This window comes from Octopus bimaculoides, chromosome 1 (assembly GCF_046866305.1).
Source record: "Octopus bimaculoides isolate indiv1 chromosome 1, ASM4686630v1, whole genome shotgun sequence".
NCBI lineage: Eukaryota > Metazoa > Mollusca > Cephalopoda > Octopoda > Octopodidae > Octopus > Octopus bimaculoides.
In genome coordinates this window covers 97,665,853-97,684,395 of record NC_142928.1, presented here as the reverse complement: position 1 = coordinate 97,684,395, position 18,543 = coordinate 97,665,853, and the positions used below count along the sequence as shown (strand labels likewise).

At 36.6% G+C, this 18,543-nt stretch overlaps 1 protein-coding gene across 14 annotated transcripts in view; it reads right to left on the bottom strand.

Annotated features, from left to right (window-relative positions):
- The window catches only part of LOC106879882 (uncharacterized), a 164,255-nt gene that overhangs the window by 8,427 nt on the left and 137,285 nt on the right, over positions 1 to 18,543 (bottom strand). The window lies entirely within an intron of this gene.

Genomic DNA, 18,543 nt, shown 5'->3' with positions numbered 1-18,543 from the left:
TGTATGTGTGCATGAATGTATGTGAGTGTGTTATAAACATGATGGTGTATATGCAAATGTTGTTATCTGCAAATTAACCTTAGAAAGTAAAAAAGAACTTGATACTTCAGGTAGAGAAATTTTATTTTATATATTAGTTCTAGCCATTTTACCTCTTGTTGCTCAAAGTTTCATGCACTAAGGCAATGCTCATACAGAAGTGGCTGATGAAAACAAATAAAGACTCTGTTATGAATAGGTGATACCATAATGCATGTATCTATAAATATGAGCTATAGAACAAACAGAGTATATTTTGTTTAACACTTATGAATTGAATTGTGTGCGAGAGAGAGAGAAGGGTAGGAGGGGGTTGTTTTTCCATGATAGAATGGGCTGCTCAGGAATTGATACTGTGGTAAGATATTTACAGCCACACATCATTCCTGTTGCCAAGCTTCATGTGTTTTTCAGGTTAGGGATTTCAAGTCCTTCAAAAACACAAAGCAATTTGTAATGTTAACAAGGAACATGACATCACCATTGTTTCACTCCTTATGTATTATATGCAAATACAATATGTAGTATAAGATACATAAATATATGTATCTCTATACATTATTTACAATTGATGGATATTTGTCTTCATCTTGTTTGTTGTTAACACGTTTCGGCTGATATACCCTCCAGCTTTCATCAGGTGTCTTGGAGAAATTGCGAACCTGGGTTCTCATTCCGAAGGTATTTTTCGATGTTGTTGTTGTTGTTATTATTATTATTATTATTATTATGCCCGTGGACATATGGCGTAGTGGTTAAGAGCGCAGGCTACTAACCCCAAGATTCTGAGTTCGATTCCAGGTAGTGACCTGAATAATAATAATAATAACAACAACATCGAAAATTACCTTAGGAATGAGAACCCAGGTTCACAATTTCCCCAAGACACCTGATGAAGGCAGGAGGGTATATCAGCCGAAACGTTATGTTAACAACAAACAAGATGAGGATAAATATCCGTCAATTGTAAATAATGTACATAATTCCTCATCTCTTAAATATAGAACTAAATGTATCTCTATTCCCAACTAAAAGAAGATATGAACACACGTGTGTATACAAAAGTTGAGAAGAGATAAAGCATCTCTTTATATACGTGTATATATATATATATATCAATATATATGTGCATGTGTACATATATAATATGCATATACTGTGTGTGTGTGTGTGTGTGTGGAGGACTGGTATGTGATGAAAGAGCAAGTGCAGTTGCCATGCAATAGAGATACAAAGCTACTCTATGTTACATAAGCGTGGTTGGAGTATTTGAAAAGCTGTAAAAACAGAAGTGGTGACAGGATGCTGGAGCATCTCAAGATACAAGATGGGTATAAGAGAGGATGCAGACAGTGGATCACAGAGATGGATAGAAGGGGAGGTTTCATAATAGTGTTGGGAAAGATAGCCAGAAATGGGTGTAGAGGTGAATGTAGCAACTGATGTTGAGAGATATAGGAGTGGCTGCGGGCGGGGGGGGGGGGGTAAGTAGAGTGTGGTGATATGAGAAAGCACTGTGAGTGACAGCAGATAAGCAAGGCATTAAGAATGGAGTTAGTAGAGGAGAAAGAGAGAGAGAAAGGGCTAAAAGTACAGAAAGGCGGAGGTGATTGGAGGAAATAGTGTGGGCAGGGATACCATTTTGAGCGTGGCCATTGCCATTACCACCTGATTGGCCTTCGTGCCGGTGGCATGTAAAAGCACCCACTACACTCTCGGAGTGGTTGGCGTTAGGAAGGGCATCCAGCTGTAGAAACTCTGCCAAATCAGATTGGAGCCTGATGTAGCCATCTGGTTTCACCAGTCCTCAGTCAAATCATCCAACTCATACTAGCATGGAAAGTGGACGTTAAACGATGATGATGATAATGTTCCAGGGAGGGAGGAAGGAAGATAACTAGAAGGCAGGGGCTGTAAAATGTGCTTATTTTGCTCTCAGGTTATTACAGTAGCTAAGTAGTACTGTCGATAGAGAAGTGATAGAAGTTAAGGCATGAGATGTGATAAGGGGATATCAGTAAAGGCATAGCTGTGTGGTAAGAGGCTTCCTTCCCAACCACATGGTTCCGGGTTCAGTCCAACTGCATGGCACCTTGGGCAAGTGTCTTCTACTATAGGTTCGGGTTGACCAAAGCCTTGTGAGTGGATTTGGTAGACAGAAACTGAAAGAAGTCCATTGTGTGTGTGTGTGTGTGTGTGTGTGTGTGTGTGTGTTTGTGCGTCAGGGTTTGTTCCCACCACTGTTTGACAACAGGTGTTGGTGTGTTTACGCCACCATAACTTGGTGGTTCAGCAAAGAAAATGATAGAATAAGAACCAGGCTTAACGAATAAAGAAAAAAATAAGCATTGGGGATGGGGGTCGATTCATTGAACTAAAAGTTCTTCAAGGTGGTGCCCCAGTATGGCCACAGTCTAATGACTGAAACAAGTTAAAACAATAAAAAGGTACAAAGAATATACCTAAAATCTGATGTAAGTATTATTCAAAGTCAAATGAATGCCTCAATTCACTTGTTCTAAATCAGAATCAAAAGTACGCGCAACTGGTGCAGTGATAGAGCTCTGCTACCAAAATGACATCAACAACAATAGAAGACATACTATTGTGATTACAATAACAACAACAACAGAATAGAGTAGCTACAACAATAGTAGCAACAACAACAGTAGCAAAAATCATAACCACAAGCGTAAAGAAGGTTGGCAAAAAAATTGTTTTTGTTGTTGTTTCTCTTCTTCTTAGCAATAAAGGTGACAAATAGGTTCTTTGATCTTCAATCAAAGACAGACTACATGTCAGATTTTCAGCACTGGGACCTCCATAAGACTTTTATTGCATAAAAGTAGTTTGTTGTATAAGTGTGTGAGACTGAGAGAGAGAGAGAAAGAGTGCTTTATTTGCTGGTGTGTGAATGCATACATATTCTTGTATGTGAGTATGTGTGTGTGTGTGTGTGTGTGTGTGTGTGTGTGTGTGTGTGTGTGTGTGTGTGTGAGAGGCACATATTCAACAGTACAAGTAGCTATAGCTATATAGGATGACAAGCAACAAACCTGGAAAACCCACACAATCTTATTCGTCATCAGCTCCCTACATAGCCATAACACTTACCTCAAACCAATCTCTTCCACCCATATCATGATCAAACTGCTGGTACCCTTTTGTCATACCTCCACCACCCAGTCAGTTAATCTCCCCACCACACCCACATTTATCATTAGCAGCCAACAGTATTAACACCACCACCACCACCACCACAACCACCACCACAACCACAACCACCACCACCACAACCACCACCACCACCACCACCATCATCATCACTGCTGTCATATTCTTCACTATTTTCAATACTATCATTTAGCTCATCATTTTTATCATAGTTACTCATAAGAAATAATCATCATTATCAGTTGTCATTATTTATCATCATGATCATCATTTAATGTTATAATAATAATAATAATAACTAGCAATTACTGTTACTATTATTGCATTACTTTATTTATTTATAAGAAATTATTAGCAGCAAAAGCATCATCACCATCATCAGTTTTTACCAATGTATCTTTATTACTGTTTTAAGAGTTAAAAACATAAATAAATAAACCACCACCATCAACATCCTGAAATCATTATTATAGAAATAGATATAAAAAACCAACAGTGTGAGAAAAATGTGACAAGTGTTTGTAGTCTCACTGCCAGCTCTCCAACATTTTCTTATAAAACTCTTAGCACCTCTCCACACTACATAACTTCTACCAAAAACAAGCTTGTTGCCATGGATGCAGAAGTGCAAAGGTGGGGGAAGGTGACTGGCTTCGATCAATCTATCTTAACCCAAACTTCTTTTTTTTTTTCTTTTTTTGGTGGTTATAGCAAGAAAATAATTCTTTACAGTCCCATGGTGCTATTTCTACCACTACCAACAGTACTCATCAATACTACTACTACAACTAACTAATAATATCACTGCTGCTACAATCAGGACCACTGTTTCCAAAATCACCACCACCACCATTTCCAATACTGATTATATCACAACCATCACAGTCGTCGCTTATGACATCGAGGGTTCCAGTTGATCCGATCAACGGAACAGCCTGCTCGTGAAATTAACGTGCAAGTGGATGAGCACTCCACAGACACGTGTACCCTTAACTTAGTTCTCGGGGGTATTCAGCGTGACACAGTGTGACAAGGCTGACCCGTTGAATTACAGGCACAACAGAAACAGGAAGTAAGAGTGAGAGAAAGTTGTGGTGAAAGAGTACAGCAGGGTTCGCCACCATCCCCTGCCGGAGCCTCGTGGAGCTTTAGGTGTTTTCGCTCAATAAACACTCACAACGCCCGGTCTGGGAATCGAAACCGCAATCCTATGACCGCGAGTCCGCTGCCCTAACCACTGGGTCATTGCGCCTCCACACTACTACTACTACTACTACTACCATTATTACCACCATCATCAATGAAACAACAACCTCAAACATTACCAAAAAAAAAAAAACAGTGGGACTATCTTAATTATCATCATTGCTACTATGACACCACCACAACTATCATCATACCACTCGCCTACAATCACTGCCACAACCATCAATTAAGGAAGTGAAACAAAAAGTTTTAAATGTAACTCCCCCACCAAGACAAAAACTCTTTGTTAAATTTCAGGTGAATGACATCAAACATCACAGGGTTATAAAACAGATCTACCACATGTAGTCACATGACAGATCACCTTCCTCTTACTTCAGAGATTCCCAATGTGGGCATATCAGGGAACCTCTCCAAGGGAACACTGATCCTGTCAATGGAACCATTAGGCTTTAGGGGTCAGTGAGGGGGCGGGGGTCAGTGGGGGTGGGGGTCAGTGGGGGTGGGGGTCCGTGAGGGGGGGGGGGTCAGTGAGAGGGTCAGTGAGGTAACATAATTAACATACTAAATTTTACTTATAGTAGTAATTATATTATACATGATAAAACTAGTAATGGTAATTAGAATAAAATGATAGATAAGCAGTATGGTCGTATTTCAAGCAGGTCGAGCAACTGTGTAGACTCTACATAATTGCTCACCCTGATATAGAAAATTTAGTTAGTAACCCTGCCAGTGCTGGTGTCACTGTAAAGTGGTTGGCATTTGGAAGGACATCCAGCTGTAAAAACCATGCCAAAACTGATCTTGCCCGTGCTGGTGCCATGTAAGAAGCACTCAGCCCACTCCGCAGGGTGGTTGGTGTTAGGAAGGGCATCCAATTGTAAAAACCACAACAAAACAGACACAAATGTATGGTGCAGTCTTCTACCTGGCCAGTTCCTGTCAAACCATCCAACTCATCCCAGTATGGAAGGAGGACGTTAAACAATGATGATGATGATGATGATGATTTCATCAAGCACAGGAAAGTCAAACTTGCAATATATGAAATAAATTTACAATTTTTGTCTTCAATTTTTTATTATTTCATCGTTAAAAGCTTATACAATTTATTTTTTCAGTAAAATTTATAAATTATCATTTATGTTAAGTTAGTTTAGTCATGATACCTCACTCACAACTTAGAAGGGTGCTAGGCGTAACTACTTAAAAAGGGATGCTACAAAGAAAAATGGTTAAGACCCAGTTTTACTTCATTACCATGATCCTGTTTGTCTACAGCAGTATCCCTAACTGACATCTACTTCATCAAGGAGATATTTTATTTTCTTTGTTCTATTAACACTATTTCCAGCTCTTTTTTTTTTTTTTTGAGTTATAGGGTTTTTACTATTATCAAAACCTTGATTTTAAGAAACATTTGGTTCAGAATCTTTCTATTGTATTGTCATCATTTTAACATCCTCTTTTTCCGTGCTTGCATGGACCCAACAGAGTTTAGTGAGGCAGATATTCTATGGCTGGACACCCTTCCTGTTACCAACCATCACCTATTTCCAAGCAAAGTAATATTTTCCCATGACCAGACATGTTCTTGCAGAATATTGGAAATGAATGGCACTGCTTGTATGACAGTGACACTCATTTACATGCAATGTCAAGACAAGGACACACACACACACACACACACACACACACACACACACACACACACACACACACACACACACACACACACACAAGGCTTCTTTCAGTTTCTATCTACCAAATCCACTCAGAAGGCTTTGATTAGCCTGGGGCTATAGTAGTTGTATACTTGCCCAAGATACCACAGAACTGGGTGCAGAACCATGTAGATGGGAAAGGTTCAGTCCTACTGTGTGGCACCTTGGACATTAGTTAATTATAAAGTCTATTAGCAAGAGTTTATTCTGATATATTTCAAACCTTCAATAGACAGGATATTTCTAATGAAATACCTTGTCTATTGAAAAATAATCAAGGACTTGCAGAGATTTAATAATTATAAAGCTAGTATTTAGAATATAACTTAAACAAAAAAAAGAGGATTTTACATAAAATTTTGGTGGAAGGTTTTCATTTTGTAAGAACACTTTGAAATGAGAGATTTTGTATTATAGAATTAGAGGCATTTTTAAGTAGGATGGTATTGAAATGATTAAACTTAAGGCTACAACAAACCAAACTGTGACATGGTAAACAACCAATGGCTATGTTTTGTGGAGACATTTAGTTTTAGAGTAATATGGTAAATATTGCTTTTGGTACAACACAATCATGTCTTGAAGCTTTTGCTATATTGTTACCAATGTCTTTTAAACCTCAAGGGACTTAGTTCAGTTCTATTAACCAGATGATAGATAAAATTCTCTTGGAAAGAATGCAGATTTATCTCAAATGATCTAGTACTTATTCCCAATAGCTAGCTAAACTGAAGCATGCAGTTATGATTAAGTTATACTAATAATGAACTAAATATATTGCCTAAATACAAAACAAAATTCTTGCCTTAGATTTGAACACAAAATCCTTAAGTTGATAATCAGTTAGTTCCTTTATTTTATACAGAGAAAGAGAGAAAGGAGAGGCATCACATGACTGGACACATGGTAACCAAAATGTAAAGAAACATCATAAAGTTGAGATGTAAACAGAAAACTGAAATAAACAAAAAAAAAAGCACTTGTAACTATTTTTTTTACTAATCACTCATTTCAAGCATTCAGATTACTTTGTCAAATATTTATTTATTCACCTTATTTTGAATTAATCACACATTATTTCATAGCTTTGAGATATTACATGATGTTTTTTTTATTTATTTCAGTCATTATATTATGGCCATGCTGGGGCACCACCTTAAAGAAATTTTAGTCAAATGAATTGACCCCAATACTTATTTTTAAGCCTGGTCTTATTCTATTGATCTCTTTTGCTAAACTGCAAAGTTACAGAAACATAAACACACCAATACTAGTTGTCAAGCAGTGGTGGGGGACAAACACACAAAATAGGCTTCTTTCAGTTTTCATCTACCAAATCCACACTTTACTCTAGCCCAACGCTGCAGTAGAAGACACTTGCCCAAGGTGCCAAACAGTAGGTCTGAACCCAAAACAATACAGTTGGGAAGCAAGCTTCTTACCACACAGCCATGCCTGTGCCTATAATTTGAGTATTGATTTTTTTTTTTTTTTTTTAGTATGACATTGTATGGAAAGCATGAGCAGTCAGATCTGGTTGATTTGAATATAAAACAGGTTGGGTATTTTAACCACGGGTTCAGATTTGAGAGGCATGCAATGAATAAACAGGTGTGAAATAAGTGACAGACAATGGAATTATCAACAGTTGGGTGAAGGAGAATGATGATGCAGCTGCCTGCTCTGCATGGGCATTTATTCAAATTGATCAATTCGTAGAAATAAACTCCACTAACACAAACGATATAAAACATTGGAGAAATGTAGCTGCTAATGGGGTGCTGTGATATTAATTATGGAGAAGGTGTACTAGATAAGCAGTCATGCTCAAAGCAGACAGTACAAGAATGATAAGGGCTGGAAAGAGCTTAGAAATGTATTTGTAGATTGTGGTAGAAAGGTTTGTTTTGAAGGGAGGAGAGAAAGTTAGTGTGCTTGGGTACACAACCATTTAAAGAAGGTGGTGGTGGTAACAACAACAATGTTGATGATGATAATGATGATGCTGAGTAGTTCTGGTTAGTTTTGCTGAGAAAGAACTATAAAACATAGCAAACTAAATGTCCAAGGCTGTCATGGATGAACTATGGCTCACAAGCCTTTCTGAAGAATGACATCCCTAATACAAAATTACCTAAAGATCTTTTAGCAGTGCCACCTGCCTGATGATGAGCTAGGGCTCATGTGGTCCTATTTCTTAAAAAAAGGTCAAGGAAGGCTACCTCCATCCACTGGATCCTTCACACACATACACACACACACACCCCGTGCCATCAGTAGGATAATGCAGCAAGAAGGAGTTCTCACTGCACCCGGCAGATTTAATGAAGCCACGTTGCGCCAGATCGAGGGGAGTTACAAGAAGCATGCGTTTGGCAAGCAGTTTCATGTATAAACGGTACACAGTGGAGCATATCATCAGTGGACGCCGATTAGGCAGGTGGTGCTGTTAAGTTAGACATGGCCTGGGTCAATACTGGCTGAAAAGTATCAAAGTATGCCTGGTCTAAGAGCAGGTTGTAGCTTAAACATTCCAGAAAAGATGTTGATGTTTCCTTAGGTTGATTTTGATCTTTAATAGCAGGCTTGCTGCCCTCATCTTCAGACTGATTTTAAAGAAAAGAGTTGTTTTTTTTTTTGTTTTGTTTTTTGTGGCCAGGTTCTAACCCAAGCCACAGTAACTAAGTCTACCTGCCACACCTCCCAGTCCAACATCACTTCCTCAAGGTCCTGGATACATTCCAGGCCAATGTCTTCGATCAAGTTGTTGATTTAAGTGTGGCAATGTTTTCCTCTTCTTACATCACCATGAAGTAGGTTCCACAAGACTAATTTGGATGCTTTCAGCTCAGGGTGGCGCACACAGTGACCAGATAGTCACAGCCATTTTTGCTTGGTCTTCTTGCTTACATTTGACAGGTCTCCATAAAGGCATTCATTTGATGAGAGAAACATGGTAGCTTTTGATCAACCAAGTAACTAATTTCACAAATACCGGTTTTGTTTCTTTATAGCAATAGTTCATAAAACACTGGTGGTGCCCTCAAGAAATACCCTTAGATATTTCTATTTTTACTCCATTTTAAAGAAAATAAACAGATATGTTTTATAACATGGTCAGTATCAACATCATCATCATAACCTACATCATTTTAAAGGATATTTATAACTCAGATAATATGAACATCATCAACATTGTTTAAAGAGAGAAAGAGAGAGAGAAAAGAAAGGAGAAAATGAGTAATTATCAAAAATATAATTATCAAACATTCATGAATGCAATCAATAGTAGTGATCAGGCAATGAAAATCTAATGGCTCACTTGAGGATGGTCAATGACAGTAATGGAATGAAAGCATCATCAAACAGACTGTATCACATCGAGGGGTGAGTAAGCAGACAGACAGAGAAATTATGCGAAGTAAACTGCTCGAGTCTTGTTTTGTAAGAGGCAAAGAAAATTATTGTGAGAACAAGAAAAGCCAACTAACTTTCTGACAGATGTACCACAGCTTCCACTGACAGAGTCATAAACAAAATTAATGAGGTCACAAGGTCATAAATTAGCAATCAACTCGAAAACTAATTAAGGTCTTTGCCAAACTGAAGCTATCAATCAATTTTAAAGATGGGGCAAAGAACAGAGGAAATTTCCTGGATGGACAGTCTCTGCTATAACACTCAATATAATACATTATCACTGATACACTGACCACATAACTACAACAGATACCTATAGTGTTTACTAGCAACAGAGATCACACAATCACTACAAACAAGTGACTGAGCTACCATTAACTATTAGTAATTTCATTAACAATACCACCACTAGCAAACACCACCACAACCACCATGCATCATCATTAACCACTACAAGAGAACTTAATGATTTCAATATGAAATTAACCAGCCTGACCACATTCTATAGAGTGAAGTAATAACATGACCACAGAGATGAGTCCTTTTGCTTCAATATAAATGTCACCATTTCAATCCCAACTAATGTTATTTCCAGTTAATATTTAGAACTGAAATACTGAAATGCTCATTCAGAATGCTAAGGAAAGTGAGTTTATTATTATTATTATTATTATTATTATTATTACTATTATTATTATTATTAATGGTTTCAAATTTTGCCACAAGGGCAGAAGTTTTGGGGGCAGGAATGAGTCGATTACATTGACCCAAGTGTTTCACTGGTACTTAATTTATTAACCCCAAAGGGGTGAAAGGTAAAGTCGACCTCGGCAGAATTTGAACTCAGAACGCAAAACAGGTAAAATATCACTAAGCATTTCACCCGGCATGCTAACAATTCTGCCAGCTCACCATCTTAATAATAATATCTCAAACAACAATAAGAATTGTTCAAACTCAGAATGTTTACATCCCTTTACATTTTGCACTAACATTCTTCTAGTGGTCATTTGATTAATACCAGTCACATACTGGTTCAGTTAAATTACTTTCCCCTACAAATTTGTGGCCTTGGGCCAACAAAAGAAACCTTTATTATTATCAGTATTGTAATTACCTTGACTTTCAGTTTATGTATGCCTCTTCTAGTTAATGTCATACCAGGCCATTATAATCAAATTGAGAGATGGGCAATGATTTCACAAAATGTACCTATGGGATTACAGTGGTGTGTGTATGTGTGTGTGTGTGTGTGTATGTGTGTGTGTGTGTGTGTGTGTGTGTGCACGCAGTTATGCTAATTTGCAAAGCCTCCTATTATGATCAGTATTTGCAGCAGAGGCAGTTTAACCCATTAGCATCCAGATTACAATGCCAAATGTAATGCTTATTATTCACACTGTTTTGAATTAATCATGCATTATCTCATAACTTCAACATTAAAAAATTTTTTTATTAGAATGACATTGTAGGGTAGGTGTGAGAGGCCAGATCTGGCTGGTTGAGACATAAAACTGATCAGGTTGGATATGGCCAGTCAAACTTGTAGGGAGAGAAAATTGAAAAGTTATGGCATTCATCTCATGTATCTGAAAAGTACACTGGATCATAACCTAGACATACTGCTTCACTTACAGGGACAGTTAACATGGGGATTAAAATTGATACAGTATGCCTCCACAAAAGCTAATTTGGTATGAATAGGTTATATACTGAAAACAGTAATGTATCAAGTCAGGTGAAACCAAAACTATAAGAGAGGAGCCCAAGATATACTCTAATGGCACAGTTTAGTTTCATGTTAAGGCTATCACCACTAATGTGTTCAATCATCATCATCAATTTAACATCCACTTTTCCACGTCTGCCTCAGTTGGACAAAATTTATTGATTTTTGTTATGGCTGGATACCCTTCCTGTCACTAACACTAACCTGTTTTCAAGCAAGGTAATATTTTCCCATGGTCTTGCAGAATATTGGAAATGAATGATGGTGACAATCATTTACAACAATCACACGATATCATGACAAGGAAACACAAACAAACAAACACACACATATATGTGTGTGTGTATGTGTGTGTAGACGACAGACCTCTTTCAGTTTCCATCTACCAAAGCCGCTAACAAGGCTTTGGTCATCCCAGGGCTAAAGTAAAAGATATTTGCCCAAGGTACCATGCAGTGGGACTGAACCCAGAATCAAGTAGTTGGAAAGCAAACTTTAATTAAAAAAAAAATTGATAAGGAATATTCTCCTAGTTGCTGTTTAGCCCCAACTCCATACTGATTGAGCTGATCTATGGTCAAAGGTGCTCCATTTGTGACCATCCCTTAATTATCTTTCTTTTTTATTTCCCTGACACAGTGTATATCAAACTACATTATCAAATGTGACCTTCCCTTTCTTAACATGGCAGGGTATGGTGAAAGAAACTTGGCTGCTATTTCTAGCAAGCTGAGTAACAATGCAAGGGCTTTTTCGTTGGTCATCATCATCATCATCATTATCATTTCATTGTTCATCTCATATTTTTGGTCTGTTATAAAATAAATGTTCCAGTTAAAACCCAAAACACAGCAATGAAAGTGTTTCTCACAATAGCACTACCAAAAACAACAATAACTTATTGAAAACATTGTTGAGCTCTAAGCATACATGAATGAGAGAGAGAGAGTAAGAGAAAGAATTCCACAGAGTCTACACAAAATGCAGGAGCCTCTTAACTATAGCCCCTACACCAAATCTGCTTGCAGTACTACCGTAACTTTCACTAGTCAATAGATTTGAGCTTTAGTGTGCACACAAGAGATTTTACTTATATTTGAAAGAAACTGTCCAATTCTAGGGACAATTTTATTACAATGGACTAGCAGGATTATCTCTTAATCTAAAGAGTTGCAGGCGCCAATGGAAGAGGGAGAGAATGAGTGGAAGAGAAACAGATGGAAGGAGAGATGCAATCTAAGCAGCAACAACAGCAAAAACTCTCTTTGCCAGAATTTAATTAATACAAAAAAAGCAATCACATGCTTTCTCTTTGGGTTTCAGAAACAAAACGAAAATAAAAGCTACCAAATTTATTTGGCATTTCCAAAAAGAGATTTCTGCTCACATAGGGGACAACTGTCTTCAATATAACAATTTAGATCTTACCAACATAACACAAAGAACTCCCAACAGAAATTAGTTTCTCCTCCCAACTTACCTTCATAGACATTGCTCTTTTTGAATTTTTACAATGTTTTTTTTTTTTTTTTGAAAATATTTTCAACCAAGATAAGAAAAAAATGGTGCCAAACAAATTTATTTGGGGAAAGAAGAAAAAAAAAAATCAGTTTTAATTGTTCACTTCATCTTCTATTTTTCTCATCCACCAACATTTCCTCTTCCTTGCTTTTATTTTCAGCCTACTCAAAGCAACCCTATTATCATCACTAATATCATCAACAATTATTCTATCTTCATTATCAGCCCCTCTTCCCCTACTATTCTTCTATCTATATATATATTTAACTGTTTTTATAATACACACACACACACACACACATACAGTTTCTTTGTGTATGTTCATGTGCATGCACACATGCGAGTGTATATGTGTCATGTATCTGTCCCCTTTAACGACATCAACAAATTCTGCCTCTAAAACAGTAAAACAACAACCTTTACTTTCACCCCACAATTAGTACATCTTCCACAATAACAACAGTCATGGCAAACACCTTAACATCTTCCCCCACCACCACTGCTACCACCGCCAACACTTATCATCACCCAGTGCCACTACCACCAAACATGGCTCCTCCAGAATCTTTGTTGTTCACTTGAGCGATTACTTTAACACCATCCGCGCCAAAGTTTTTCAGGAGCAGAATGAATTGCCACTAAAGAAAATAAGACAAAAAACAAACAAAAAAAAATTGGTTCCACCAGCTTTGATTATTGGTGTTGTAGCTCTGACACATTTTTGGCAATTCCTTTACCTTAGAGACACCAACAAATAACTAAAGAGCAACAAGAGGTGGGAAGAGCAAACACCAGCACTACATCAAAACACTTACACCAAAGCATATATATTTCTGTATATGTATATGTGTTTATATATAATGTGCTTGTGTGTATGTATATATGTGTGTGTGTGTGTGTGTGTGTATATATATATATATATATATATATATATATATATATATATATACATACACACATGCGCACACACATACAGAGTGAAAGAGCTAAATTGCATGTAAAAATATATGCATACATACTTCTATGTAGATATAGACATGTAATAATGCACAAAATGTGTATACTCACACATATTACCTATATACATTATATAGACACATATAAAGCTTAACTTGTGTACAGTCGTTCATGAATGTATACACACACACACACACACACACACACACACACACACAGATGTGATGTGGGAAGCGAAGATCTTCGTCTGAAGGCCCATATGTTATGTTAACGGTGTCAACAGCGCTGTTGATTGTAAGAGAGGCACTCGCATCTGGACGATTGAAGTTGAGCTGTGATTTTTAACACAACTCCCCAACACCATGACAAACACTTCATTAGAAAACAGTTATAGGAAATTTAGAGAAGAAAAAAAAGATCATTAAATAAATTTTTTAAATAATAATAAAAAAAAAACTCTCAACGACCAGAAGAAACAATTATAATTAAAAAGAAATTGAAAGGAAGGAAATATGAAAAATGAAAATAAAAATAATAAAAATTTGTTTGTTATAGATTTTAGAGAAAAAAAAAGTAGCAATGAAAATAATACACACACAACTAAAATGATTTCTATCCCTGAAGAACTTTTTAGATATTTGTTTGTTTGCTCTCTCTCTCTCTTTCTTCTATACACACACACACACACACATAAATACATACACACACACATATATACACATGCATATACATATATTTAAATACGCACACTATATATATGTGTGTGTATATATATATATATATATATATATATATATATATACACACACACACACACACACACATATGTATATAATGGGGTGGAGAAGTTGAAGGTAATGACTGGTGTCTTTATTGTATCTTTATCATGTTTTGTCTTTCTTGTTTTGTTTTGAGGTATTTTCTTTTTCCATTTTTTTTTTTTTTCTCCTCTAAATTTTTCTCTCCTCTGTAAAGCAAAGTTAAAATATCTTCCAAAATACTGTCTTAGAGATCGAAAAGATTTCCCACTTTATGAAAGAAGTAAAAAGCTTCACTGCTATTATCTTCCATAAATATCACACCTAGTGATCTGACATCAGTGGTGCACTTTCTGTATAATAGAAATTGTATATTGTTGTCATCATCATAGTTATTAATATAGCTAATATTACTACGGTTAATATTTTTCTGATTTTATTGAAAAACAATTTTTGTCATTATGAATCTCTCTCTCCCACTCACTCTCTCCTTGTCTTCAAACTTTTCTTCTCCCCCTATTTGTATTTCTTCCTCTCAAAATTTCCGTCTTCCTTTTTTTTACTTTCTCTTTATTATCTCGTCCACTCTCTTCTGATTCCTTCCTTTCTTCTGTCTGACCTCTCCCACCTCCTCTCTCTCTCTCCATTTATTTTAACATGCTTTTCTCTCATTCTTTCCTTCCACCACAAACTGAACAGTGAGGCAAAACTGAGCCCATAAATAACAGATCTCTAACCAAGTAGCAATAATTGAGACCATTCAAGTTACTACGCTGCTCCAATATATCAAAAATAATGGTGAAGATGGTGCTAATAATAGTTTCAAATTTTGGCAGAGGGCCAACAGTTTTTGAGGGGAGGGTGAGTCAGTTAGATTTACCCCAGTACTTATTTTATCAACCATGAAAGGATGAAAGGCAAAGTCAACCTCAGTAGAATTTGAACTCAGAACACAGAGATTGTTGAAATGCTGCTAAGCATTTTGTTCAGCATGCTAACACTTTTGCCAGCTCATCACCTTGATGATGATGATGATGATGATGATGATGATGATGATGATGATGATGATGATGATTATAATAATTAACAATTGATAGAGTTGTTAAGTGTGTGAAATAAACTTCCCGTGCAGTATTTGTTCTAGCTCTCTGCACTTTGAGAAGTTCTTTTCCCTCTTGGAGGTCAACCTTGCCTTTTATCATTTGGGGGCTGGTAAGAACTAGTCCATTGTAGTAGATTGGCAGTATAAACTGTAAGAACATCTAATGAGATACCTAATGGTTTCTTGCCCAACTGTTTTGCATTCTCTGTTCAAATCCCCCCTTGCTGTCACATAGCCATTCAAGCCCAGTTAACAGTGATAGGCCTTCAATGTCAAATGGAAAGTGCATCAACTGAAACAGTAATTCAATCACATCAATAAAACAAGTGGATCCAGCACAAAACAGGATGCACACTTTGGCAGAAAAAATAACTACAGCAGTGACAATGATGCCAAGCCAGCTCATCATTAACAACTGCAATAGAATAACCATTGTAGCCTCAATTTGCTTTAATTGTCAACAATTTTTATACATGTTGAACATTTAAGTCATTATTACTATATATATCCATGTATAGTTCAAACTTGGATTTTTAACCAAAAAAATCAATGTATATATGAATAGGTGCAAGCATGGTTGTATGTTTAGAATTTTTCTTTCTAACTACATGATTCTGAGTTCAGTCCCATTGTGTGGAGTCTTGATACAAATGTCTTCTACTATAGCCAGAGCCACTCAAAGCCTTGTGAGAGGAATTGAGAGATGGAAAGTGAAAAAAGCTTCTGTCTGTCTGCCTCTGTGTGTGTGTGTTTTCATTCTCTTGCCTTGACATCATGTAATAGTTGTAAAATGTTTGTCACTGTCATTCATTTCTAATATTTTGCAAGAAATGTCTGACCATAGGGAAATATTATCTTGCCCAGAAACAGGTGGGGGTTGGCAACAGGAAGGACATCTAGCAGTAGAAAAATCTGCCTCAAACTCTGATTCATGCAAGCATGGAAAAGTGATGAGGATGATAGGTCAAACCAACAGTTGGGTGGGGGGAGACAACAACAAATTATACTCGTAGTAATAAAGTACCATATTTTATGGAGTCAGGACTACAGGGTTTAAAAAAAAACACACTACTTATTCTTCTGTGTAAATATACCTCATTTATATATATATAAATATTTATATCTCCTTTGTCTTGTCATGTTTATTTAATGTAATGTCTTGTAAGTTGACACAGTTACCCAGTATTACAAAAACATGACATACTATTTTCAGTTGCTGATGTACTGACCATAAACAACTGTTAGTACCACCTGCAACTTCTGAAGAATTCTAGGATAGCACAATAAATACATGTACTAAACAATACAATACCAACAAAATGGATATGGTGTTTGCTGAGGATCAAATCAAATCTTTGCTTTGAAATTGATAACAAAAATTGCATATTTCAGATTTTAAGACAAGTCACAGCTGATACAAAGAGCATGGCCATGGATGGGTTTATGAATGAAAGAGAAGATTTAACACTGCGACAGACAAATAAACATAGTAATTTTACAAGAACTACCATGTCATAAAATATATACTAAGGGAGGCAACATACACAGCTTCCACACAAGTAACACTATGTGAATGGAAAATAGGTACCTAGCATGAAAACAGATCAGAAAGTGTAAAATTTAAGAAATATGGGATTTTAAATGCTACTGATGGAACAGATGATGAGGATATTGATGGCATAATTGAAAAAACAAATGTTGATGACCCTATGGCTGATGCTTTCAATCCATGAGACAGCACTGTTCAAGGAAGTAATTGTGAGGAGCTCATTGGTCATGAACAATAATTTTGGAAGGCTTTCATGAAAATTTTTAAGATTATCACATTGTTATTTCATTTGCAGAATGTCCTATTTTTTGTTTCAAATATAATTGACAAAAATTGACAATTCAGATTAAATGGGAAAAAAAAATGGTGCATCACTAGAAATAGAATTTTTTAAATGAATGTTGTATGTTATTCGTCAGCCTCAGCTCAGTTGTTGGAATGGGGGTATTGTAGCAGTTTTGTGTTTCTCTACAGTAACTTGCCTGTCACGTGTCCAATTTCAACAGTTTGTACTGTATCATAAAGCACTCATGGCAGTGCCACATAAAAGTGCCCTTGCAGTGTCATGTAAAAGCACCCATGTAGCAACACATAAAAGAGCCCACATGGCTACATGTAAAAGCGACCATGCAGTGGCACATAAAAGCACCCGTGCAGTGCTATGTAAAAGCATCCAGCACACTCTGTAAAGTGGTTGGTGTTAGGAAGGGCATCCAGCCATAGAAACCATGCCAAATCAGACTGGAGTATGGTGCAGCTCCCCAGCTTGTAAGCTCTGGTCAAACCATCCAACCTATGCCAGTATGGACAACAGACGTTAATTAATGATGATGATGATGATGACAATGACGACAAAAACATCAGGTGAATCATAAGTGTGAAAATATCAAAAAGGCTTTATAATTTTTTGTTCATTTCTAAGTACTGTCATATTATACACCCTTATATATATGTTAAGCATATTCAACAGTAAGTTCCTGAAGTGAAGGCAATGCACATTTTCAGTACTAATTGGTATACATTTCATAATTTCATTATAGTAACGAATAAATATTCACCTGAAACATATCTCATTCTATCTTATATCCACACATACAATATTTTTATTCCCCGCATGATTGCATTTATGCATGAGTGCTGCATATATGAAAAGTGTGTGTGTGTGTGTGTGTGTGTGTGTGTGTGTGTGTGTGTGTGTGTGTGTGTGTGTGTGTGCGCGCGCGCGCACATGCATGCATGTTAATCTTTGATATTTATGGCTGCTTTTTTTATACCAATTAGGTGAATGTATCAACTGTGTTTGTGCATTAATATGATGTACAAACATTGACCAGCATTGTGTGTAGACACATGCACATCAC